At 48.0% G+C, this 26,979-nt stretch overlaps 1 protein-coding gene across 4 annotated transcripts in view; it reads right to left on the minus strand.

Moving 5' to 3' along the window:
- Positions 1 to 26,979, minus strand: part of DLG5 (discs large MAGUK scaffold protein 5) — a 135,361-nt gene that overhangs the window by 76,405 nt on the left and 31,977 nt on the right. The window contains exon 1 of one of the 4 annotated variants that reach the window (XM_037804542.1): positions 11,173 to 11,224. The exons of the other annotated variants lie outside the window; for them this stretch is intronic. The gene's annotated coding sequence lies outside the window, so the exon portion shown is untranslated. Of the gene's footprint in view, positions 1 to 11,172; positions 11,225 to 26,979 lie in introns of those variants that run through there. 4 annotated transcript variants of the gene reach the window in all.

The raw sequence follows: 26,979 nt of genomic DNA on the forward strand, positions 1-26,979 counted from the left end.
ACCAAATGAGAGCAAAGTGTGCCAGCCTGGAGGCCAGTCTCCTAGTTCCACCCCACCTCACCCCAATACCCTCCTGGCTGGGCTGGAACCTCCCGAGGGCAGACACCACTCCCGGATCCCTGCTGGATCACTGCACTGGCTATCTCCAGCTCCTGTGCACAAGGGAGATTTAGGCTCAGAAAAGCCTGAAGAGTAAGTTTTGGATCCAGGTTTTCTATGTAAACTTCAGCTTCCTCAGAGCTTAAGGGGATCTGTATCCTATCGCCCAGATGTCCAGAGGGGCATGACAAGCCAGGTCACACAGAGAGCTGGTGACAACACCAAGATTTAAACTCCCAGCCCACAAGCCAACCCACAACTCCAACGGATAGGAGGTTGGGGGAAGGGGCTGAAGGCAGGAGGGCACTGGCACCTCCAGGTAAGGAAATCCACGCACCATGGCACAAAGCGCCCCACAGCCTTTGCAACCCGGCTCTGCCTGCTGGGAATTGAGGGGGAGGGACAGTCGGTCAGTTTGGCTTCTGGCCAGCAGCTCCCAAACCTGGGCCCTCATCAGGCTGCTCTTTAAAAAACACTAAGATGTGTAAGAGAGGGATGTAAGGGAGGGATATGGGATTCTTGGTAGCGGTATTGTTTTCTGTCCTTACCATTATATTGTATTGTATGACATTTTAACCATTATATTGTATTGTATGACATTTTATTTTTCTCTTTATTATCTTATTATTCACCAAAAAAAAAAAAAACTTTCTCATTATTAATATGATCAAGTGCTGACAGTGGTGATAAATGTACAACTATATGATGATACCGTGAACAACTGATTGTATACTATGGATAATTGTATGTTATGTGAATATATCTCTATAAAATTGTAGGAAAAAATATAAATAGATAAATAGGGGTAAATGTGCTGGAGAAAACATGGAGAGAGGGATGTACCCATTTACTGTTCATGAGGAGGCAGAACAGTGTAGCCTTTCTGGGGGTCAGAAAGCCTCTCTGGTGGCTCCACAAGAAGCTAAGTATGTGGGGGCCATAGGTCCTGTAACCTCATTATGGGGTATGTACTTGAAAGATCTGAGAGCAGAGACATGAATGGACATTTGCACATTGGTGTTTATGGAGGCAGTGTTCATGATTTGCAGTGGGTGGAGGTGGCCTAAGGGTACACTGACAGAGGAACAGAATGGTGAACTGCGGTGTATACACCCAGTGGAATACCGAGCAACTACAAGGAGTGAAGCTGTGAGACACACAAGGAGGTGAATGGATCCTGTAGACAGCCTTTTGAGTGAGGTACACCAGCAACAAAGGCAAACACTATAATACCTCACCAATATGGTCTAACTATAATGTGTAAACTCAGAATTGAACCTTAGAGCATAGCCTAACAGGGAAACGATTGTTGTAATGGTCCCTAGACTGTAAGCTCTTACAGCAGTCAAATCTATACCTGAATTGTAATAGCTGTCTCCAGACTCTGAGATGTTGACCCCTTTGTGCATGATCTGATTGGTCTCTGGAACACTGCGTATCTGTGTGACACCCAAAACTCAGAGCTAGATCTCGGCAAATATGAATGTAAGTATTAAGGCATACAGCAACTGTTAAAAAAAAAAAAAAAAGCTGAAGAAGAGCCCAGACTTCAATTAGAGATATGAATGAAGCAGATCTGGTTAAGACTAGGGCAAATCGGGCCAAAGGGAAATTGACTATGTGTTAAAACGTCAACTTCCATGTGAGACCAAGGGAAGAGATGTTTATTTGGTGTAGGAGCTATATTTTCTAAACAATATAACTTCTACAGTAGTTGTTCAAACACCACAATTACATCAAACTTGGAATAGGAAGTGAGTTATGGTAGGTCTGTATAGGTCAGAGTGAAATAACAACACATCCCAAAGTAATTTGGGCGGAGAATAAAAATATATATTCGGGGCTTCCCTGAGGAGCTGGAGGAGGATGCGGAGGTGTTAGGCTTCCTCACCTGGATTGTTGCTGATGTTCTCACAAACATTGGAGACTGATGGCTTGACATGCTGAGCCCTCCGTCTGGGGCTTGCTCCTATGAAGCTTGTTACTACAAAGGAGAAGCTAAACCTGCTTATATTTTGCCTTAGAGTCTCCCCCTGAGTGCCTCTTTGTTGCTCAGATGTGGCCCTCTCTCTCTCTCTCTCTCTCTCTCTCTCTCTCTCTCTCTCTCTCTCTCTCTCTCTCTCTCTCTCTCTAACTAAGCCACCCTGGCAGGTGATCTCACTGCCCTCCCCCCATGTGGGACCTGACTCCCAGGGGTGTAAATCTCCCTGGTAATGCAGGATATGACTCCTGGGGATGAATCTGGACCCAGCATCATGGGATTGAGAACATCTTCTTGACCAAAAGGGAGATGTAAAATGAAACAAAATAAAGCTTCAGTGGCTGAGAGATTCCAAATGGAGTCGAGAGGTCACTCTGGTGGACAATCTTATGCACTATATAGACAACACTTTTTAGGTTTTAATGTACTGGAATAGCTAGAAATAAATATCTGAAACTATCAAACTCCAACCCAGTAGCCTTGACTCTTGAAGATGATTGTATAGCAATGTAGCTTACAAGGGGTGACAGTGTGATTGTGAAAACCTTGTGGATCACACTTCCTTTATCCAGTGTATGGATGGATGAGTAGAAAATGGGGACAAAAACTAAATGAAAAATAGAGTGGGATGGGAGGAATGATTCGGGTGTTCTTTTTTACTTGTATTTTTTTATTCTGATTCTTTCTGGTGTAAGGAGAATGTTCAAAAATAGATTGGGGTGATGAATGCACAACTATATGATGGCACTGTGAACAGGTGATTGTACACCATGGATGACTGTATGATATGTGAATACATCTCAATAAAACTGAATTTAAAAAAAAAACAAAAAAACACCAAGTCCAGGGCCTGTTCCTACACCCAAGAATCAGCACCTCCAGGGGTACAGCCCAGGAACCCAGCTTTCGAAGATGCTCCTCAGGCAATTCCAATGGGCAGCCCAAGTCTGGGGGTCCCCATCCTGGCTATCCCAGCCCTCTGAGCCTCCAGAAACGTTACACTGCCACTTAACCAAAACACCGGGTCCCCAAAGGCCACCCATGTAATAATAGCAGCAGCTGCCAACCTCAGGCCTGGTATTGGGACGAGGCCAATACAGACATCAGCAACAGTGAGAGCCAGAGACCCTCACCATGAAAAACCCTCTGATGTGGATGTTCACTTACTCAAAACTCCCAGCACCCCAGGGAACCAAGGCTTGAGAGTGCCCCATTTTACAGACTCAAATCCTGAGGCTCAGGGAGGTTAAGGAACTAGCTCACGATCATTCAGTTAGACTTGACACCAGATTTATCCACCTCTAGAGCCCCACATCTGTAAATTCCAGCAAGCTGCCACTAAACCCTAACCTCCTCCCCCCGTCTGCCTGTCTTTAGTCACGTATATGCCTTTGGCATCTCCCCCCCAAGAGCACTGCCTCTGACTGCCGGGTCTTCCCCAGTCTGGGCCCCCCAACAGATGACCAAAGGGATCCCAGGCTTTCTACTGAACATGTTTCTGGAATCTTTTTTTTTTCTCCTTTTAAATGAACCTTTTCCATTTAAATGAACATTAAATGCTTTGGTCATCAGGAAAAAAGTCATTAAGAAACAATTAACATGATTACATGGTCTATAATCTGCAGCCTGTGTGCAAATAAATAAGTGATCATCAAAAGGAATATCTTTTAAAAGAATTTTAAGAAGAAAAAGAAAAATATACAAGCAGCTCTTGCCAGTGTACCATCAGCTAAGATGAGATAAGGGACTCACGGGACAGAAGTTAAGACTGACACGGCTGGTAAGCCCACCAGGCCCTCTCTAGAAAATATCTATTTTCAAAAGCACTTTCCATTTCATCACATTTCAGAAAAACAACAAGAAGGCCTGGAGGGGCAGACTGGCAGGCTCCGGAGTGACATGCGGTGTGGGCGCCTGCAGTGACAGTGGAGGCCAGCCAGCCTCCTCACCTGAGAAATCTGGATCTCGAGTGTGGCCGGGACCCAGGCACGCAGCCACCATCAGCGCTCAGCCCAACAAAGCCCCAGTTTTCATATTTCCTCGGGCCTGCTGGGCCCCGAACTTCTTCGTGTAAATGGAAACAGTCAGGCAGGATTTTGTGCAAACATGCATTTTCCTCGGGGGCAAATATTCTGAGTCTACAACCTTTATTGCATTTTCCGAGCTTTTTGTCCACAGTGACTACATCAGAGATGAGAGAGGAGTGGGAGGAGGGCTCTCAGGAGCACCAGAGAGCAGAGCAAATAAAAAATGCGGTAAGATCCAAAAGAACAATGCAGAGGTGCAATGCAGCAGGGGCATGTTGGCTCTGGCCCCTCCCGGGTCAGCGGGGACCATGGGGGTAGACAGAGCTCAGCAAGCCCCTTCTCCCTCAGCTCCCCATTTCGCCTGTCCCAATCCGTGTTAGTGAGTCTACCCTCCAGGTGGAGAGGGAGCAGGAAGGAAAGTGTGTGCCAAAAATAAAAGGTGTTTCGAGGTGAGGGGCAAGGGTATTAAAACCACGACGACAGAAGAAATCACAATTCCTGTAAGACTAGGGTTAGAAAAGAAGGTGGTTAAACGTATTACTAACACGTTAACAGGCACAGCTTTTAGAAGTTTTAGGTATGATGTTGATTCTTCTGGAATCACTGTAAAGGGTCGACCACTTTTTTGTTCTAAGGTCATTCATTAAAGCCTCTTAAAATGGTCTCAGAAGATAGATACGTACCTGTCCAAATCCACCTATACACAATCACACACGTCAAGCAAATGGAATTCTGAGGCAAGGGTGTCTGAGAGGACTGTCCCAGCCCCTGTTAATAAATACAAACTCCTCTCTAGCTTTATGCAGTAAGCCGAGACAACAACAAATCGTCACAAGTTCCTTTGCAGTGTGAGGTGTTTTGCAACGTGTAATGTGCTCTGGGTGTGTGTTTGGGGCTGACTGAAGAATTACCCAAGTGGAAACGTTCAAATCTCCAGAAGTCTCAGTTTCCCCCAAGACAGCAGCCTCCTCTGTTTGCATCCCAAAGAGACAACATTAAAAACCAGCCACGGCCACGCAGGGAGGGACTGAAAATGCATACCAAAAGGGGGAAAAAACAAAGGTAACAAGCTGAGGTCACAGTGGATGAGAGATCCCAAATGGAGTCAAGAGGCTGTTCTGGAGATTTCTCTTACGGAAGCTCCAGCTAGACATCCCAAATGGCCACAGTATGCCATGCCCTTACCAAAAGTAGTCCCCAAATACCTAGGTCCCTGCCTGAGAGTCTATAGAAGGTTCACTCACCAAGTTTTATCTCTCAGAAACTGAAATCCACCAGAGTGTTCCTGTGCCAGACAAGTCCTAAAACCCAGAGGCAACAGCTTCTTTAAGAACAACAATCAGATGCAGCCCCTTCCCCCATACTGTTGACACCCCCTTTCAATATGAACAAGTTAGGGGGCTCACTGTCTAGACACCTCTGAAGATGGAGAAAGAGATTAAGTGAGAGGAAGGGGTGGCAACAAACAAGATTTAACAAAGGTCTATGAATACTGAAACTTTACGTAAATATATATATTTTTAGATGCTGGGGTGTTGGAATAGCTGAAAGGAGGTAAATGACATGGTGGAACTGTAGCCTATAGCATCCTTTGAAATTTGCTCTATAGCTACTCACTGAACTGTACTTTGAAAGTCTTCACCTTTCTGTGTATACTCCATATTGCATAATAAGGAAAGAACTGAAACTGTGGAACTGTAACCCATAAAAATTTTTGAAATTACCTATATAACTGCTATGTAACTGCTTATTGAGCTGAACATTGAAAGTTAACACTTTTCTCTATGTATGTTATATTTTGCAATAATGGAAATAAGCTGAAGTTGTGGAACTGTGACCCATGACATTCTTTTAAGTTTGTTCTCTAACTACTTGTTAAATGGTACCTTGAAAGTTATCACTGTTATGTATATATGTTAAAGTTCACAATTTAAAAATGCATTAAAAAATTAAATCATAACTTAAAAAAAAAAAAACTGGCCATGCAACTGATTGTACACTTTGAATCTTTGAATAACTGTATGGTATCTGAACAATCCCAATGAAAATTAAAAAAAAAAAAAAAAAAAAAAAAGGCCACAAAAGATGACCCACAGCCCAGGGGTGACCTCCCAGACCTGGGCCAAGCTGAAGACTCTATGGAAGTCTCTTAATTCCAGTCACTATAAAAACACCAGGAATATTCCCTGCAACTCTGCACTCCCTTCCCCACATCGTCAAGAAAGACACGGTCTGTTCTGGGCTTCCCAGCTCCTGAGTCGGCTGCTGACAGCACACTCCACACTCCACACTCCACACCCCGACTCCCCACAAAGGCCACTTGTTTCCCATGAGTGCCCAGAACAGTGGCTCATCCAGTCGGCCCAGTCAGGGACTGTGGCCCTGTGGATGGGTGGTGACAAGAGCTCAGTGTGACCTCAGCAGACAATTAGCAAGGCAGTGTTGAGTTACCAGGTTCCAGCAGGTCACCCGCCAGGTGAGCCCGGCACCACGGGGAGACGGTAGGATTCAGCTGCTGGACACTCAGGCAGGGTTGGTTACAGGTCACTCCATCTCTGTCCCTGTCTCTCCACATTAGGCACTGTGGCTGTCACAGGGAGGAGTCCAGGACTTGTCACATGGGTAGCGTGGGCAGGTCTTGGGGGAGGGGAGGTAGCACTCCTAGGGGTGTTTGGAAATGTGTGGGGACATGGTTCAGTCCCCTCAATGATGGGGAGGAGGTAGGGACCAGAGATGGTGAACATCTTGCAAAGTTGCAAAGGCCAACAGCATCTGCTGAGACACACTGAAAACTAGCCCCGTATACCCCAGCTGTTATAACTATATCTGAACCACTACACACAGCACTAAAGCCATTACAAATTTGGAACGTGGAAAAGAACCAAGAGTTGCAAAAGGAAAAAAATAAAAGATTGGGGGAAGACACTACAGTCCTTACATGTTCAAATGGAGATCATGAGAAAAAGGGGAATAGAGGCGGACTGGGGCTCAAAAGAACAAGAGGCAACAACTGACAGGATGTATCGATAAGAAAAGCAAGCGGCTTCTCAAAGCGGGGTGTCCCCACCCTTGCTGACTTCTTTAGGCTGCAGGAGGATGACAACCCAGCAGGACTGCAGGATGTCATCAGCTGGCAGGACCGTGACTCAGGGACCCGATGAGCAGCCACCATCCATCTGTCCTACCTCCACACACTCATCCCTTCTTCTCCACTGCCCCCATCCAGGAGCCATCTCCCACAGATTGACCATTTCATCCATCTCCCATCCCAATTCACCTCTGGTCTCTAGGGCCCCAGCTCTGCCACCTATCTCCACAGGCAAATACATAACACCTCTCTGCACCCCTGCTCACCTCTACAGTGACTCGCAGAGGGCTGAGTGAATAATAAAAATTAAGTGTCTCAGCGCAGCCCCATGCTGAGCTACTGGAGTATCAGCAGGTTCCACCTCCAGGAAACACTTCCCAGAGCCTCGCTGTGAGCTGTCCAAGGCCCCAGGGGTCCCTAGTTATTCTTACAAGCTTCAGAATGAAACTTGCCTGACACTGGTATTCAAGGGTCTCCTTGGGCTAGGCCCAGAACATCTGTGCCCCTCCTGCTGCTCCCTACCCCCACCTAGGCCTCCAGCCAGACCACAGGCGGCTAGTCACTCCCTGCCCACACCCATGCGTTCCTGCCTCCTCTTTTGCTCCCATGTCGCCACCATCCAATATCCAAGCCATCCCTCCAGGCCCAAGTGAAACGGGATCTCTCCAAGGAGCCTTCCCAGGTCCCCTGAATAGTGACCCACACCCCCAAATTCGAATCCACCAGGAATCTCAGAACATGACCTCATTTGGAAATAAATAGGGTCTTTCCCAATGTAATTAGGATGCGCCCTAAATCCAATGACTGGTGACCCTATATGAAGAGAGAAGGACACACGGAGACACAGAGCAGATGCCAAGTGAAGAGGAGGCGGAGACTGGAGCTGGGCAGCCCCAAGCCAAGGAACACCTGGGGCCACCAGGAGCTGGAAGAGGCAAGAAAGGGCTCTCTCTAGAACCTTCGGAGGGAGCACAGCCTGCCCAGTTCAGACGTCTATCATCCACATCTGTGACATGGTATATTTCTGGTGTTTTAAGCCACCCAGCTGAGTAATTTGTTACAGCAGCCTAGGAAACCAATACTTCCCCCACCTGGAAATTATCCACTCTACCATCGCCCTGCTTGCGCCTCCCCATGGTTCTGATTTCTATCAGGCCTGGGTTCCCCAACTGGGAACCATGGCCAGTACGGGCATGTAACTCGTGCAGTCTCACGAGACCCCATACTTGGCTTAAGGCTCTGCTATCACCATCTTGAAATTCCTAATTTAGGAGCAGGGAGCTCGGCATTCTCATTTAGTACTGGGCATGCAAATTATGTAACTGGCCCCACTGAGGCCTTCTCCAGGACAAGGAATTTGTTTATCTCTACACACCCCACAGCATGTAACAGTGCTTGGTAGATGGTGGGGACTCAATGAAGATGGAAAAAGAGGCAAGACTCCATACCTCTCTGCTCTGCGTGGGCAGGTGTCAAATGTCCCCGACGCCACAGCACACTTACATGCCGACAAGCTCACCTCTCTCATACACACACAAAGACGCTCATGACCGAGCCCGGAGGGAAGCAATGCACCTGGCTCTTTCCCCACTACACAGGATTCCACAGGCCACCAAGAAAATCACCCTTGGATTCTCTTTAAAAGACAGTGTTGGGGATTGAATCAAGTCCCAACCCCCAGTCCTACAAGTGTGAACTCATTTGCAAATGAGATCTTTGAAGCTCTTAAATCAAGATGACTCCAAACTGAAATAGGATGGGCCTTAAACCCATATGCCTGGGGTCCTTATAAGCAAAGAAAACTTGGACATGGAAGCAGAAGCCCCAAGAGGACAAAGAGACATCAGAACACTAACAACTTCAGAGAAGGTACGGCCTGCCGAGACCTTGACTTTGGACTTCCAGCACCCAAAGTCGTGAGCGGATAAATCCCAGTTGCTTATGCCAATCAGTCTGTGATACTTGTCACAGCAGCCCCGGCAAGCTAAGACCAACAGCATCTCAGTGTTCGATCTCAACAAAACACTTGGGGAGCTTCTCTCCAGACAGATGGCTCCCGTGTGGTCGGCTGAAAAAGTCACCTTTCTGCACAGCTTTAGCACACGCCCTGAACTGGGGAGCCAGGCTAGGTTAGAACCCCGGCTTGGCCATTTGCTGGCTGTAAAACCTTGACCAGCCCCCCCCTCACATGAGGCCTCGAAAAGGGGTACCCTCGGGGAGCAGGGCCCTCTCAAGCCTTCCCCATGCTCTGCTCCTCAAGGCCCAGCCCAGCCCTTTCACGCAGCCTGACCTGTGATGACATCTCCACATTTGTAGGGTCCCCAAGACCCAGACTCTTGAGGACAGACATACCCATAGGCTGGATATGATCTCAGGAGCCACGGATGGTGGCAGATTCCCTGGAATCACACCCAACACTGGCTGCGAAGTGCAGGAGCCCATGTGACATGTACCCTCAAACCACCCCTGCCCTGTGATCCACAAACAGCCTGCTGGTGTCGGCACCCGGTGCATAAGCCAAGCCAACTCGTGAGAAAAACATTCCCTGGCCATGCAAAATAAATGTACTTGGCCCATCAGAGAATGAGTAATTGTGCATGAAAAGATAAATATATAGAAGACAAGAGATTCATCCCTTTCCTTGACCTGGGAGCACTTTAAATGTAAAATCTTGGTTGACACTAAACACATTCTAACCTCTAAGCTAACATGGTTCCCATCAGGGGTCACAGAGTGGGATCCCAGAGAGTGAGTAGCCCGATGTACCCACTTTACAGCAGGAGAAACTGAGGCTCCAGCAGGGTCAGGCACAGCCCACTTCTTTGCTCCTAGAGCCCCACCATGTTCCTCTTGGACATTACACCTGCACTGTACTGGCACTGGCTGTTTACAAGCTGCCTCCCACACCAGGTGTGAGTTCCTTAAGACCAGGGATTTGTTAACCTTGTTCATCTCTGCAGCCCCAGCATTTAGCACAGGCCCAGACAACTAGCAGGAGCCCAATAAATGAGTGTTGAATAAACAATGACCCTGAAAGGTGGCCCTGGGCCACACAGTCAGGGCAAACAAAGCTGAATCGGAAACTCTGGCTTCCTGCTTTCCTCTCAGACTGTGAATAGTAGGTGCTGGTTAACTGATGAAGGAAAAAAAAATGCAGAATGGCGAGGCCAGTGTGCTGTGTGTAGGGGTACAGGGATAAGACACTGGGTTCAAGCCCTGCCTCTGACCCTGGCATGCTGGCCCTGTGATCACATAAGCTGCCCTCTCTGAACCTTGATTTCTTCCTTTGTTTATCAAGGGGATAAACAAACCTCCCCTTGCCTACCTGCCAGTATCAGGCAAGGAAAAGGAGACAGAAAGGAGGACTATAGCATGCACTGAGGAGTTAAAGCATGACCCATAATTAAATGGCCTGCATGACACATAAATAAATGGGACACAAAAAAACAGTAGTTATTCCCTTGGGGATTCCCCTAGTAACATGGCATCTTCCCTGTTCATGAGCTCATTTATCCCTCCAGGAACCCCAATGAGTATAAAACAGACATCATCGGCCACACTTTGCAGATGGGAACATAAGGTCCCGAGAAGCCAGGCCACACTTTGCAGATGGGAACATAAGGTCCCGAGAAGCCAGGCCAGTTCTGTCGCATTGTCAGGTCCTGTAGCGCCCTGCTGGACCTGGGCACACTCTCCTTGCTCTAATGATGACCCCAGGTCAGGGGACCCAGGAGGGACTCCCAGTGCCCCTTTGCCCCAGACAGCCACACCCGCCAATCTCTCTGGACAGCAACCCTTGGCTGTGACTTGCCAAGTCCAGAGCCAAGTGCTGGATGCCAGATGAAGCATCAGCTTTGGGCCACCCTGTGCCTTGAAGCAGAAGGACAGAAGAGGGAAGAAGCTCAGACAGCCCACTAAAAAAATAACCCCAAACAACCACACCCCTGCGGGCTGGAAGTCACTGCAGGCATCCCTACCTGGTTTTCTAATCTCCCTGGAGGAAACCCATAATTAGGAGTGGGGGTGGGGGGGTCCCAGCGGCTTGCGCAGCGGGAGCAGCCCAGCCTCTCGGAGGTTCCCAGCACGCCGTGGCCCGCAGCACCCGGCACGCGCCGCTCCACCACCAGGATGCCCAAGAGGAAGTTAGGCTCAGCCGAAGGCGCAGGGAAGGAGGAGCCGAGAGGAGGTCGGCGAGGCTGTCAGTGAAACCTGCTCAGCAAAAGGGGAGACAAAGCCAAAAGAGGCAGCGGGAAAGGATAAGTCTTCAGACAAAAAAGTGCAACCAAAAGAGAAAAGAGGAGCAAAGGGAAAACAAGCTGAAGTGGCTAACCCAGAAACTAAAGATTTACCTGCAGAAAATGGAGAAACTAAAAATGAGTCCAGCGTCTGTTGAAGCAGGAGAGAAAGAAGCCAAGTCTGATTAATATCATATACCATGTCTTATCACTGGCCCCTGTTTCTCCCTTCTTGTACAATCCAGAGGAATATTTTTATTAACTATTTTGTAAATGCAAGTTTTTCAGTGGCTCTAGAAGCAACATTTTTAAGAAGGAGATTGAAATCCCACCTCTTCCCATTTTTAACCGTAAATGCTTTTTTTTTCCTAAGAGGAGATATCATTTGTGGGTTGTCTATTTTTTGGTACAACCAGCAAATAGTGGGATACTGAATTACGGGAGGCTTTGACTGTCTTGGTTGCCAACTTTAACATTCCACAGGGTGGCAGTTTTTATACCCTATAATACAAGGCATACTAAATGATGATTTGGAGTCACAGACATGCAGTTAATGTGTGTTGAACATTTTAAAGTACTTCTATTCCCATGTTTTTTACTAACATTGTATCTTAAAACTGCTTTCTGATCTTGGCTCTCCCTGTCAGAACCACGTGCACTCTTTAACATCCTTGGTTGTGGTCGTTAGTTTTCCTAATACCTTTGTTATATGCTGTGAAAGACTAGAAATGTGAGTATGTAGTATGTATGATACTAAATTGTGAATTAGTGGACTTATGATGTAACAGCTTATCAACATGTGAAGATATTGGTACTTGAAATCCTCTTAGGGAAAACGTTGCCTCCAAATTTTAAGGTGGGAAGTCACTGGAATAACTTCAGAAAAGAATTACAGTTAGATGGCTTTTTAGAGTTTCAGTCCATATGTAAATTGTGTACAAACTGTTCAAAATGTCTGTGTGCCAAATGTCAGAAAAACCAATAAAATCTCAATTACTGAAAGGAAAAAAAAAGAGGGGTGGGAGGACACCAGTTTCAGGCCCCATGCACCCATCCGTACCCCTGGGCCCCAGCACCTCCCCAGTGGAGGTGTCCTCTTCCCCAACACGGCCATCCTGGCTCCTTCCCACAGATGTGGTGACCACTCTGTCCCTCAGGCATCCAGAGCCAGTGAGCAAAACCTCCATTTCTAAACCTCAGGTCACCAACCAAAATCTTTCACATAGGGGGCAGTGGGGTGGAAAATGGTACAAAATTGCCACATCCATCTCCACTGCCTAGTGGCTCAGCAGCTACACCAGCCACTCGGAATGTCTCAGCACCTAAATCTCAGGATGTGTGTGTGTCAGGGTACGTGCACAGACAAAAACAGAAAGATTCCTGCAGGGGTGCTCTGTACCCCAGTGAGCTCTGGCGCCAGGCTGCCTGGCTCGGAACCGCAGTTCAAACACTTTCTCACTGTGTGACCTGAGGTCTGCTACTTAACCACTCTGTGCCTTACTTTGTACGTCTGTAAGACAGGGATCATGAAGGCACCTACCTCCCAGGGTTTTGTGAGGATGAACTGGGATATTGCTTAGCGCAAAGCTTGGAATACAATAAAAAAATAAAATAAAAGCTGCATTTTCTCCAGCACAAGGTTAATAGGGTTGCCCCTGGGATTTTATGTGCCTTTCCTTTATCTTCTTTATTAATTGAATTTTCTACATGGCTGTGCGTGCTTTATTGTCAACAAAGAATAAAGCTGTGTGTGTGTGTGTGTGTGTGTGTGTGTGTGAGAGAGAGAGAGAGAGAGAGAGAGAGAGAGAGAGAGAGAGAGAGATGGCATATGAACTCAGAATCCCAAGTAACCCTTTCCTGCAAACACCCAGTGCTGGAATACTCTCATTGCAGACTTGTTTTCAGGGACCTCCCTCAGGGCAGGGAGCTCTACTCCCCGCCGGCCACTATTCTCCTTCCTCACCCTTGTCCATCCAGCAAGACTCCAGGCTCACCTCCTCCAAGAACTCCTCCCTGTGCGCACGCACCACCCTCTTCCTCTTCAGGAATACGGCCTTTCCTTACACCCTCCCTCCCCAGTGTGGCTCTTGCCCACAGGAGAGCAGGCCCATCCTCTACAGGTCTCTAACTTTCCAGGGGTTATGAGCTCACCAAGCCCCTGGGCCCGATGGCTGAGGGCAGAGGCATCTTCCTGCCTCCGTAACTTCAAAGCACTTGCCCTATTTCACTTATTGAATCCCCACTACAACCCTGAGACATGGGTGTGGAGTCCACGGAAGGGAAGCAATGGGCCTGTCCTATCAATCAAATGCAGTCTGGCCAATTCCAACCCAGGGCCCCTTCCACTACCCCATGCTGCTCCTCCATGGGACGCACAGGGCAGATCCTCAGCCGGACAAGCAGCTTGGCCCCACCACATCACCTCCCTCTCTGCTCTCTCCCTCCACCCACTTCCGCTGCTCACCCTCCCTCCAGTAGCCCCACGGGCAGGAAAGACCCTTCTGAAGGTGCTCAGAGCTAACGAGGCTGGTGACCCCATACTAAAGGGGAGAGGAAAGGGGGAGGGTTTTGAATGTTACAGAAGACGCCACTGATTTTTCTGTTTTATGCCAAATGACCTATTACCTTCCAGGCAATGGTGCATTTGAGTCCTGGGTACCTAAAGGAATTTAGCAGGACAGTTTAAAATGTCCGGACTCGGAGGTGTCAGATTTCATAATCTGAAGAAAATTCAGAACATACAAGCAAACCTTATGCCAAGACACTGGGAGTCTCTCAACCATTGTAACCACTGACTGTAAAAAGAGGGAGGGCAAGCAGATTCCCAGTCCATCCCAAGTTTTAAGAATTTTAGATTCTCTGGGGGATGTATCAGTAGGTTGTGCATGTGTCTATATTAGATCAATGTGTTCTAACAAAGACAGGTCAATCATTAACAATAAGGTTTGCAATCCACATTTTGTTTTGTTTTTTAGAATAACACTCATATAACCAAATGCAACATGTTTATTAGATCCTAGATTTTAACAAATCTCTAAAAGACAAGTTTAGGACAACTGGAGAAATTTAAAAGGACTGTATGTTAGACATTGTTGTACCAGTATTGAATTTTGGGGTTATGATGACAGTGCTGTGCTATGTGTGACCACATCCTTGTCTACAGGCAATGCATGCTTCCATGAAGGGCCATGATGCCCACAACTCTTTTCCAAATGTATACAAATTATATGTGGATATATAGGGAAAGAGTGAGAGAGTGAAAAAGCCAACTTGGTAGCCTGCTACTTGGTAAATCTAGGTGAAAGACTATATAAGTATTTACGGTACTAGTCTTTCAACTTTGCTGTACAACTGAAAAATTTCAAAACAAGATGTTGAAGGAAAAATAATACCAGCAGTTAAAAAAAAACAAAAACAAAAACAGAAAAGTTTGAAGAAAAACAAATATGACACATAACCCTACTGCCAGATAATTCTTTAAAATTGTTGCTATTTAACCACTGATTTAAAAATAGGTAAATAATGCTCTACATGTGCAGCCACACTTTATGAACCCAAGGGGGAAAATACTCAGAATATTTTTCTCTTAATAAACTAATGCTTAGGCAAATACATAAAGAATAATACATAACAAAAAAAATCTATTGTACTGTTTCTTAGTGGCAGAATGAATTTTTTTTTAAATGTATGTTAGTTCCAAAATGAGGGGCTATACAAAGATAGGAGATGTGGAGAAGAAGTTTGGAAATGTTCTATCAGATAAGACTCTGGTTCCCGTGCCTCTCAGTCACCTGATGGTGGTGGAAATAGCTGTGGTAGCTACTTCCAGGCAGGGCTGGCCCCATCACCACTCTGCACAGACAGCAGGGCCCCCTGAGCTCCCCAGAGACCCACTCAAAGGCCTGGGACCATGCACTCAGGGTCCAGGGGCAGAGGCCGTCCAAGCTACCCGTGACCCACCAGGAAGCCCAGCCTCTGGGTAGCTCCGGCTACCACGAACATCTCCCTCCCAGGACCCCCTCACTCCTCAAGGAGCCAGAACAGCCTCCGCTGTCAGCACTGGTGATGAAGGAACCCTGAGCACGGCCAGCCACCACCGACAGTTTCCACCATCTCCACCTCCCCTCTCTGCCCCCAGCACGCATCACTCTTCAGCTCACGGGACTGTGTGAGCAGGAGGAGAAGGGGGAAAGCAGACCGCTTCCCCCCCACTAGGCTGGCCATTAGAAAAACACAGAAAATAATGAGTGCTGGGGAGGATGGGGAGAAATCAGAACCTCCCACGTGGCTGGTGGAAATGAACAATGGTGCAGCCGCTGTGGAAAACTGTCTGGCGGTTGCTCGGTAAGCTGAACACAGAATTACCGCATGACAGGCAAACCCACTCCTAGGTATGTATGTACACCAAAGAACTGAAAGCAGGGACTTGAACAGATACTTGCATGCCGATGTTCAAAGCAGCATTATTCACAATTGCCAAAAGGTGGAAGCAACCCAAGTGTCCATCCACAGACAAATGGGGAAACAAAATGCCATACAGTCACACAATGAAATATCATTCAGCCATAAAAAAAATGAAGTTCTAACAAAAAATTAACAAACAATAAAAAACAAAACAAAAAACTAAACTAAAAGAAAAAAATGAAGTTCTGATACATGGATGAAGACATTAATTATACCGAGTGAAATAAGCCAGACACTAAAAGAACAATAGAGTATGATTCCACTTATATGAAATATCTAGAATAGGCAAATTCATAGACAGAAGTAGATCAGAGGTTCCCAGGAGTGAGGGGCAGGGGAAATGGGGAGTTATTGCTTAATGCTGTTGCAGGTGATGAAAAAGTTTTGTTAATGGATGGTGGGGATGGGAGCACAACACTGTAGATGTAATTAAAACCACTGAATTGTATACTCAAAACTGGTTAAAATGGCAACTTTTGTTATATGTTACATTTTTTAAAGGTTAAAAAAAAAAAAAAAAAGGACAGGAGAGCAAATCCTGCCGAATTGTCCATGAAGTTTCTAACACCTCCATGGAGGGGGGGCTGATGATCAGGTGGGGGGAGGCAGCGTCCAACTGTCGGCTGTCCTGGCCAGGGTTCCAGGAACGGAGAGGGGATGGGGAAGGGAAAGGTGGGGAGGGGGAGCAAGAGAAGAGGCTGAGGGACCCAGGAGCAGGGCCCAGAACCTCCAGTGGAGGTTACTGAAGCCAGAGGAGAGCTGCCCCCCACCCCCCCCACCCCACCCCCGACACACATTGCCCATAGCGTTTTAACCCAACCGTGACCTCGGATGCCGCCAGTGGGCCCTAGTGCAGGAGTGGCTCAGAGGGCGAGTGGGTCAGAGGCGGAGCCCTCTGTCTGTCCTTGCAGGCCAGGGCCTGCCCCAGCCCTCCAAGGAAGCATGGCCCCAGCCCCTGCAGGGCCTGGCTCCCGACAGGCCTGTGCAGGCCCGGGCGGGCTCGGCGTCAGGCGAGGAAGTGGAGGGAGCTGCCGGGCTCTGCAGGGTCTCCGGATATGCAATGCAAGGCCCCCAGCAGGGAGGGCAGCGCCCAAGGTCGCCGAGCAGGCTGGCAGCACACCAGGATGGGGCAGCCATCCTAGGGTCCGTCTTCTACCCAGGTGCAGCAAAGAGGTCTGCGACTTGAGGACAGCCATTACCAACTGGCCGAGGCTGGCCGCCTAGGGCGTTGGACGAGAGGAGTTCCCGGCCCTGGGCAGGACTGAGCAGGCTGCATCTGGACCGATGGGCGAGGGGAAAAAAAGTGGGCTCCACCCCAGACCTGCAGCCCTCCACACATGCTGACAACTTACAGGCCGGCCAGCCCGGTGTTACGTTTTCCCCAAATTCCCCCAAACCTGTGCCCACCTGCAGGGTGGATTTTTGAGGTCCCTGCGGTCACCCAAGACCTAGCAGCAACATTCTCTAAGATGCAGTGAGCTCATTCCTGCCCTCCTGCAAGGGCTCTCTCGGCACGTGCCTCTGAGCGTCCATATCCCACCCGTGCCTCCAGCCCCAATTCAAAAACCAGCCCTGGACAGTGTGGTGGTAGGAGGTAGCAAGGCGGGGACGGGTGGGCCCAGGGCAGGGGGTACAGGAGGGGGCATCAATCGCGAAGTCTTGAGGTTGGCAGGGACTGGGGTGGAACGTAGCCATCTGGTTAACAATGAAGGGACTGGCTCCCCTCCCTCCCACCCCCATAGCATCCCTGACAGCCATCCAGCCCCTCCAGGCTCCAAAGGCAGCTGCCCCCCAGCTAGACAGTTCTCTGTGCCCCTGTGCTCCGAGAACTCCAAACCTAGCAGCCCTCCTGCCACCACTCAGTCCACTTCAAGAACGGTGGGGATAGTGTAGAGGGTGAGCGTTTGCCCTGTGTATTCCAACCTCCAGGGATGAGTCCTGGCTCGACTACATGGAACAGCCTGGGACTGTGGGCAAGTACCTAACACGGCCTCTCTGTGCCTCAGTTCCCTCATCTGTTAACAGCCCACCTTAGGGCTGCCAGGAAGATGCGATGAGACGATCAGGTAAGCAGCTACCCAGCACACGGCAAGGAGTCAGGGAATGCTGCCCACTGTGACCATCAAACCACGTTACTGCCACTGCAGCCTGTTTTCCCAGGTTCTGTCACCTTTCTGCCCCTGTCCTGACACTCACCCTCATTTTCTCACTACTAGACTCTACCTCAGCAAGTGTCCAGGTCTGCAGAATCCCTCAGGGGTGGTCAGCTTGCCAGGGGACACATTTTGAACCTTGGTCTCTCCCTCCAAAACTTCTGCCCAGAGCTCCGGCAGGCCATCCCAGCAGTATCCCAAAAGGGGGAGGTGTCTTCTCATCCATCCCACTCTTGGTCCATGTCTCTAGTCTCACCACCCCATACCTCACAAGCGTCCTCCACCAGACCACCGAAGTTGTCATAAGAACGTAAACACCCAAGCACAACAGCAAAAAGGTAATCTATCAATTCCCTGCTCCATAACCATCTATGGCTCACTTTGATCTATTAGGATAAGGTAAAAAAAAAAAAAAAAAAAAATCTCAGCACTTAAAGGGAAGAAAGAAATATTTATTGGGCATCTCATTATGTGCTAAGTTTTCTGCTATATACTTAATAGATGCTATATTGTTGAATTCTCACAATAACTCCCCTCTAAAGTTTGGTCTTACCTACGGATAAGGAAACCAAGGCTCTGAAACACTTGGCAACTGGCCTGAGTCACACAGCTCCTGGGTGGCAGAACTAGATCTGGAGGCCAGTTCTGCATGGCCATTAGTCCTGTTGCCCCCTAGGCAAGGAAGCGGCAAGCCAGGGGCATAAGCAGCTCCTCTACGGTGACCTGGACAGCCCAGCTCCCAGCTCCCACCTCCTTCCCCAGCTCATCTCCCACAACCCTTTCCCAATGTAGGCCACTGTCCTGTCACCGTGAGACCCACTGTCACTCAACAGGCCCTACTCCTTCCCACCTCAGGCTTCTACTACCCCTGCCTGGAATGCACTGACCCAGCACTTGAAGGACTCCTATGCAGCCCTCAAAGCCCAGCTCTCAAGTTACTGCTTTCATGAGATCAACGCTCACCCTATCCTCCCCTTCCATAAGACAAAACCAATCCCTTCCTTGGATTTGTTGCCAAGGTGCCTGGCCTCTAGCCACACAAGAGTGTAACTTACCAGTCAGCTGCATTGCTTCCTGCTCCCTAAAGCTGATCATGGCTCTCAACACCATCACGGCTCAATGTGTTTGCTTGAATGAGTGAATGAATGACGTCCCTTCTAGACTTACAGACCAAGAAACAGGTCAGACGCAGATGTCACCCTCCCAACAACAACTGGTAAACAGCCCATCTAGAGGAGCCTACTAAGTTACACCCAGCAAATATTTAATCCTTGGCTGGGTACAGGTGAGCAACCCCCCATGGACAACCATCTTCAGTTAGGAAACAGCATATCCACAAAGTGAAGCTATGTCCCTCAGAAGAGGGGAAGGCAGCATCTGACTTCAGGGGTCCCTCCCCACACAGACCCCAGCCCCCGGGCCTCCTGCCTGGCACTCTCCCTCCTAGACAAGGAAGCAGCAAGCCAGGGGCGTAAGTAGCTCCTCTTTGCTGACCTGGACAGAAAGACGCCAGGACCTGGAGCAGCCCCAGGCAACAGCACCCAGCCCAAGTTCCCCTCCTGACCCACCTCTCCTGGATTGGGCCCAGCCCAGCCCCAAGACCCACAGTGAGACCCTTGCTCAGGTATTTCTATTACAGAGCACTTTATGCTCATCAAAACCACTCTGAACCTAGCTTGACCGATAAGGAAAATGGGGCCCAGAGGTAAGTCCCTGAACACCTGAAACTAGCTTGACCGACAAGGAAAATGGGGCCCAGAGGTAAGTCCCTGAACATGCTCGCTCCTTCTGCCTCTCCAGCCTGTTACGGTTCTCCCTCACAGGGCTCAGAAGAGACGTGGCTTCCCTGCTTCCCAGCCCTGGGCAGGACACACCACAATCCTGTTGGCAAACAACACTGAGTGAAAGAATCACCTGGGCACTGGTGAAAAATGCAGGTGTTACACCCAGCCCGCGCCCAGGTTCTGATTCAGGAGATCCAGGTGCAGCCCAGCAGGCCTCATTTTTCAAAAGTTTTCCAGGTGATTCTCTAGAATCTGAAGGCTGCACCTGGAGCAACTGAGGAGTGACTCAGAATCAGCAGTTGGGCAAGGTGTATCAAGAGCCTTAGAAACATTCATACCCTTTGACCCAGTAGCACCACTTCCAGGAATTTATCCTGAGGAAATAAAGAAGTGCGCAAAGATGCATGCATTAGAATATTCCCTGCAGCATTAGACTGAAAGAAAGGAAAATCTCTAGATCTCCGATGAAAGGGAAATGGTCATATAAATCGTTATAGGGCACCAACGAAAATGACCCCTTTTTCTCATTTTTAAGAAAAGCATTTATAATGATTATTTCCGTTTAGTAAGATTACCTGCAATTTATTTTCTTTTTAAGTATCCCTATTATCTAAGTTCTCTACAATAATCATGGTTATTTATATATATACATATATATATATATATATATATATTTTTTTTTTAACCAAGCAACTTTTTTTTTTCCCAATTACCAGCATGAGACCTAAAACTTGAAGCCCAGTTCAGTTAGAGCTGGAAAGGGTTGCAGACGGCATCCACTTCAACCACAAATGTGACTGAGGAATTCCTTCCTTGCCACCCCTGAGGTTCTACTTGAATACCTCCAGCAAAGGGGAGCTCACTTCCTTCCCTAAGGCACTAGTTTCTGGTAATTAAAAAGCTATTCCTCTGAATAAAGATGTATATGCAGGGCCTCCCTGAGGAGCTGGGGGAAAATGAGGAAGTGCTGGATTTCCTCACCTGGGCTGTTGCTGATGTTCTCACAAACATTGAGGACTGACGGCTTGATCTGCCGAGCCCTCTATCCTGGGACTTGCCCTTATGAAGCTCGTTACTGCAAAGGAGAGGCTAAACCTGCTTATAATTGTGCCTAAGAGTCTCCCGCTGTGTGCCTCTTTGTTGCTCAGATGTGGCCCCTCTCTCTCTCTCTCTCTCTAACTGAGCCACCTCGGCAGGTGATCTCACTGCCCTCCCCACTACATGGGACCCGACTCCCAGGGGTGTAAATCTCTCTGGCAACGCAGGATATGACTCCTGAGGATGAATCTGGACCCGGCATCATGGGACTAAGAACATCTTCTTGACCAAAAGGGGGATGTGAAATGAAACAAAATAAAGTTTCAGTGGCTGAGAGATTTCAAATGGAGTCCAGAGGTCATTCTGGTGGGCACTCTTACACACTATATAGATAATCCTTTTTAGGTTTTAATGTATTGGAATAGCTAGAAGCAAATACCTGAAACTATCAAACTGCAACCCAGTAGTCTGGAATCTTGAAGATGACTGCATAACAGTGTAGATTACAAGGGGTGACAGTGTGATTTTGAAAACCTTGTGGATCTCACTCCCTTTATCTAGTGTATGGATGGATGAGTAGAAAAATGGGGACAAAACTAAATGAAAAATAGGGTGGGATGGGGGGGTATGATTCGGGTGTTCTTTTTTACTTTTATTTTTTATTCTTATTCTGATTCTTTCTGATGTAAAGAAAATGTTCAGAAATGGACTGGGGTGATGAATGCATAACTATATGATGGTGCTGTGAACAGCTGATTGTACACCATGGATGACTGTATGGTATGTGAATATACTTAATAAAATTGAATTTAATTTAAAAAAAAAAAGCTACTCCTCTGTACATTGAGAGATGACTTTGTGCATATATGTTATATTTTACAATAATGGAAATGGCTGAAGTTGTGGATCTGTGACCCATGACATTCTTTGAAATGTGCTCTCTAACTACTTGTGAAATCATACTTTGAAAGTTATCACTGTCATATATATATGTCAAAGTTCACAATTAAAAAATTTTTTCTTTAAAAAGCCGTTCCTTATCCTGAGCAGAATGTATATTCCTGAAGCTAAAATTCTTGTCTCCCCGCCTAACACAGTTTACAGTACAGTACATGGTATCAGACGCTCCGTAAGCACACTGAACTTATTTTTTTCTTGTATTTAATTAACTGACCTAAAGGATGCTCGCTCATACTTTTCCACTGTGGCCTAAACAAGGATGTCAGTTTTTGCAAGAACTGCTGACACAAATTTCTCAGTGCCATGTTTAAATGAAATGTTTTTTTCACCTCTTCCTCCCCCCACAACCACCTAGATGATTAGGAAAAACACGAGCTTCTCTACTGAGTCAACTTTGCCAGAAACAGCAGCTGCTGCTCCCACCCAGGGCATTTAACTGCCCTGAAGCAGTATGTTCGCCCCTTCACTGGGGACAGTTTGGGGTGGGCAGTCTACCTGAGGTTGCCAGCTCTGCCAAGGCGCACGTCCCGCTGCCAGAAGCTCAGTGGCCAAGACACAGTCCCTATCCACTGGAAGGGTTTCTTTTCCTCCCTCTCTTGTTTGATTTATTTCCTTTTATTCCCATTTCCCTTCCTGTTCTCCGCCCCCATGCCCAAAGGCAGCCATTCTTTGGTGTTTATCTTTTGCTTTGTGTTCTTGCAAAATGGGTACTGTTTTGAACTATTAATTTATATGAATAGCACAGCATTATCTATCTCCCTCTATTCCTCTTCTGCTCAGCACTAGCTGTCGTGTGTACATCCCAATTTAACCCATGGAGCATGCGGAACCCACCACATTACACCCACTTGCTCCCCCAAGGAGGGACACCCCAAGCTGCCTCCACCTCCCCACCCCCACAGGCAGCAATAACACCGGGGAACCTGTTTGAGAATTAGGGGAACTCGTGCCCAGGAGAGTGACTGCTGGGCCACAGCTTTGCTCACACGCCAGCATCAATCGGCATTTTCCACCTCTGATTTCTGCTGCGCCAACGGTGGAAAGGGAGAGGGCTCACTGCAGTGTTACCCTGTGGATTCTTACCAAACCTGCCGGAACCACCTGCTAGGAGAACAGCAAGAAAGGCTTTTGGCCACGGTTAGTGTCCATGGCACTGAATGGAAACAAGTGCTCACTAATAAAAGCCTCAGCCAGGGACTTATACCTTGAATTGTCACAGACTGCTGGAACACAAACATCGTGCGCGCACCACAATATGCCATGGACCCCTCCCACTGCCAGATGCTCCTCCTGAGGAAAAGAGCAGAGCCTCTCAAACCACGTGACTTTTTATTTTCCTGCATCACATGGTCAACTACAGGTGACTATTATATTAAGTGCACTCACACCATATGTGGTTGCCAAGAATCTGACACCTGAAGTGGGCTCTACCTGTTCAATGAGTCCCAGCAAAGTGCACTGCTCTAAAGGCTTCGAAAAGCCTACCCTCCATTTCTGTACTTATTTCATCATGGACCAGGAACCCAGAGTTTGCAAACCAACACTGGCTGGTGGATCACATCGCAAGTGTGGGACAGAGCAGGGGATAACAAACCAACCAGCCTGCCCTGGGAATCACAGCTGGAGTCTGCCCCCACAATGACACCTACTCAGCCATAGGACCCAGTAATAACAATAAAAATGACAACTTATGCTTACATAGCACTTGTGTGCCTGGCGCTGCTCTCAACACTTCACATCAACTCCTTTAATCCGTACAACACAAGGTCCTCTTGTCCCCATTTCACAGACGGGGATACCGAGGCACAGAGAGGGAGAGTGACGCATCCAGGATCACAAGAAGGCAGACCCAGGATTTGAACCCAGTTCCTTGGCTCAAGTCCAAGCTCTTTAACCACCCAAGTTACCTGGGCTCCCCTTTGTGAGGCGGAGTAGTGACCCCCAAAAGATTGCTGGTGAGATCAGATAAAAAATACAAAAAGAACAACACATCTTGCACAATACAAACACCTCCCATCTGCACAGCACGCGGCTGTCTACGAGCAGCAGCCACCTCCCTGCCTGCCAGCTCTGGGAGGGAATGGTCACACAAGTCCCATTTCAGGGATGAGGACACCGAGGCTCAGAGAGGTTGGGTGAGGTGGCCACAGGGACACAGCTTAGAGAGCAGGGGTCATTCGTTCCGCTCAGCCAGCCCATTCCTCAAGCATTTCCCCATTCCTCCGCAAAGAAGAGGCCAGCAGGTCAGAACGTGCCTCAAACCCCCAGCCGGCTCATGGACCATGAATTCCTAACATCTCAGCTATAATTCTCAGATGTGAAATGCAGAAAAATGATGGCTTTCCAATCTCTCCAACAACTCACAGAAAGCTGATCCATCATCTCAGGGGATCCTGGAAAAGCCGGTCTGTCTATATCCCTCATCCCACCCTCCTCTGGCCACTGTGCCCTCCCCCACATTTCAGAGGCCGCCCTCCCACCCCATCCCCACCCTGCCCACCCCTCTCTCCAGCCCTGGCTCGAGCAGACACAAAAGAGAATCAACAGGAGAATGATTGGAAGTAGCCAGGTCTGTTCTGTATCCTCCTGGGGCTGCAGCCAAAGGCTGCCTAGCCTGGCTCATTTTCCCAGTGACTGTTGAGTGGATACCCCAATCAGAAGCCCCCAATTCCTGTAAAGACCCACTATTCATAGAACAGAGTCTCTCCCAAGTCTGTGCACCCTCTCTTCATAGACCTGCCTTCGTCCTCTCCAGCCTCCATCCATTCTTCCAGTCGCAGGCCCCAGGAACCCGCCCCTCCCAGCTCCCTGCACACTCTGCTTCTTCAGGTGCTCTAAGTCCAAACAGCCTCATCTGTCACACAGTCCATACTGCTGGACGCCTGCTCATCAGATTTGAGTTTTCCAGTGAGACAACAAATCCAAGGGCAGGGGCACCATCTTTGTTACCTTTCTGAGATTCTTACAGACTTTTGCCCACAAAAACATTTGCCATTTGCTGTAATCACAAGATGGAAGGTAAGGAAGAGGGAAGTCAATAAGCTGGGCAGATTTCTTCTTTCTGGCATTTCTAAAAAGCTTCAGAATAGAGACGGCAGTTCAAAAAGGAAGACCTTTGTTGGGCAATAGGATAAGTCCCAGCTAAAAGAACAAAGCCAAGTGGGAGTGGGCTGTGGATGGTGCTAAGGTCATCTCGTCTGTCTTCCTCATCTTTGCTAGCCCAGCACTTAAAAAAGCCTAGCACGAAGCCAACTCGGCAGGTGATCTCACTGCCCTCCCCCGATGTGGGACCTGACTCCCAGGGGTGTAAATCTCCCTGGCAATGCAGGATATGACTCCCGAGGATGAATCTGGACCCGGCATCGTGGAATTGAGAACATCGTCTTGACCAAAAGGGGGATGCAAGATGAAACGAAATAAAGTTTCAGTGGCTGAGAGATTTCAAATGGAGTCTAGAGGTCACTCTGGTGGACATTCTTACACACTATATAGATAACGCTTTTTAGGTTTTAATGTATTGGAACAGCTAGAATTAATACCTGAAGCTATCAAACTGCAACCCAGTAGCCTTGACACTGGAAGATGATTGTACAACAATGTAGATTACAAGGGGTGACAGTGTGACTGTGAAAACCTTGTGGATCGCACTCCCTTTATCCAGCGTATGGATGGATGAGTAGAAAAATGGGGGGAAAAATAAATGAAAAATAGGGCAGGATGAGGGGTATGATTCGGGTGTTCTTTTTTACTTTTATTTTTTATTCTTATTCTTATTCTTTCTGGTGTAAGGAAAATGTTCAAAACTAGATTGGGGTGATGAATGCACAACTATATGATGGTACTATGAACAGCTGATTGTATACCATGGATGACTGTACGGTATGTGACTATATCTCAATAAAACTGAATTTAATTAAAAAAAAAAAAAGCTTATCACGGAGCACTGAAGGATGGGTGGGTGGATGCATGGACAAACAACAGATAAAATCTGGCTCTGAATATGTCTGGGCTCCTTCCTAAAGGCTGCATGACTTCATGCGCAAAGAAGAAACTGTGGCCAGCTCCACTGAGTTTTCACGAGACTCCCTGAGAGGTGGGAGGCTGAAGGCAGAAGAACAAGCTTATGTGATTTTTCACAGTCTCCCTGGCTATCGTGCTTCAGACAGAAAACAAGGACAGCGTGTCACTCTGTGGTTCCCTTACACCGGGTACATACAATAGCAGGGGAGTGGGGGGAGAAGGTGACAGGATATACAAAGATGGGCTGCCATTTCCTACCAGAAATGGGTTAGGAGAGTAAACAGGCATGTAAACACACACACAGCCCCTAATCACTATGGTGCCCCCAGTTCAGCTATTTTTTTTTTCTAGAGGAAGGACCTAGAACCAGCACAGTTTGGTTGTGTTTACTGTCTCGTTTTTTCCTGGATCCAGTTCCTACTGAGGTTGCCATGGGGACGAGCCCCAACTCAATGTCTACGGGGCCTTTACCCTCTTATCTTTACGAAAGGATTTTTTCCTCCAGGGCAAAAGCCTCAGTGATGTCATTTTCATGCCTGAACTCTGTCCTATGACTAAGCAGTAAGAAGCCACAGCAGTGAGTACAGGGAGTTTTTGCTGTGTCACAAAAAGAATGAGACATGGGGGTACCTCTTGCCAACCTCAGACATTCTCTGACTCAGCACTAAATTTAGATGTCATCTCCTGGGCCAGCATGCAAATAGATCCCCTGTGTGGCAGGTGCTCAGAAGATATCTTCTTAATGAACAAATGCTGTGAGGAGAAGGGAACGCAGGGCTGAGACCCACCATGGACCTTCCCAAGCCAGCCTGGAGTGCAAGAACAAACAGTCTTTATAAAGGAATGGACAAGGACGCCAAAGCCTGCCTGGTCTCTCAGCAACTGGCAACCCTGGGCAAGCTGCTGAATGACTCTCGGCCCAGCATGCTCATCTACAGAATGTAAATATCAAGTGCACACGCTGATAACAGATTGTTTGAAGCAATCAGGAATGAGACGCTGTGGCACAACTCAATGAGGTGTGCTGCACTGTGCCTTGCTCACCCTCACTGTAAAGGCCGGTACCCGCGAGGCCAGCCCAGATGCGGAAAAACCAGCCGAGGCTCCCAGGACTCTCCACCCAGACTGAT

This window comes from Choloepus didactylus, chromosome 15 (genome assembly GCF_015220235.1).
Source record: "Choloepus didactylus isolate mChoDid1 chromosome 15, mChoDid1.pri, whole genome shotgun sequence".
NCBI classification, from domain to species: Eukaryota; Metazoa; Chordata; class Mammalia; order Pilosa; family Megalonychidae; genus Choloepus; species Choloepus didactylus.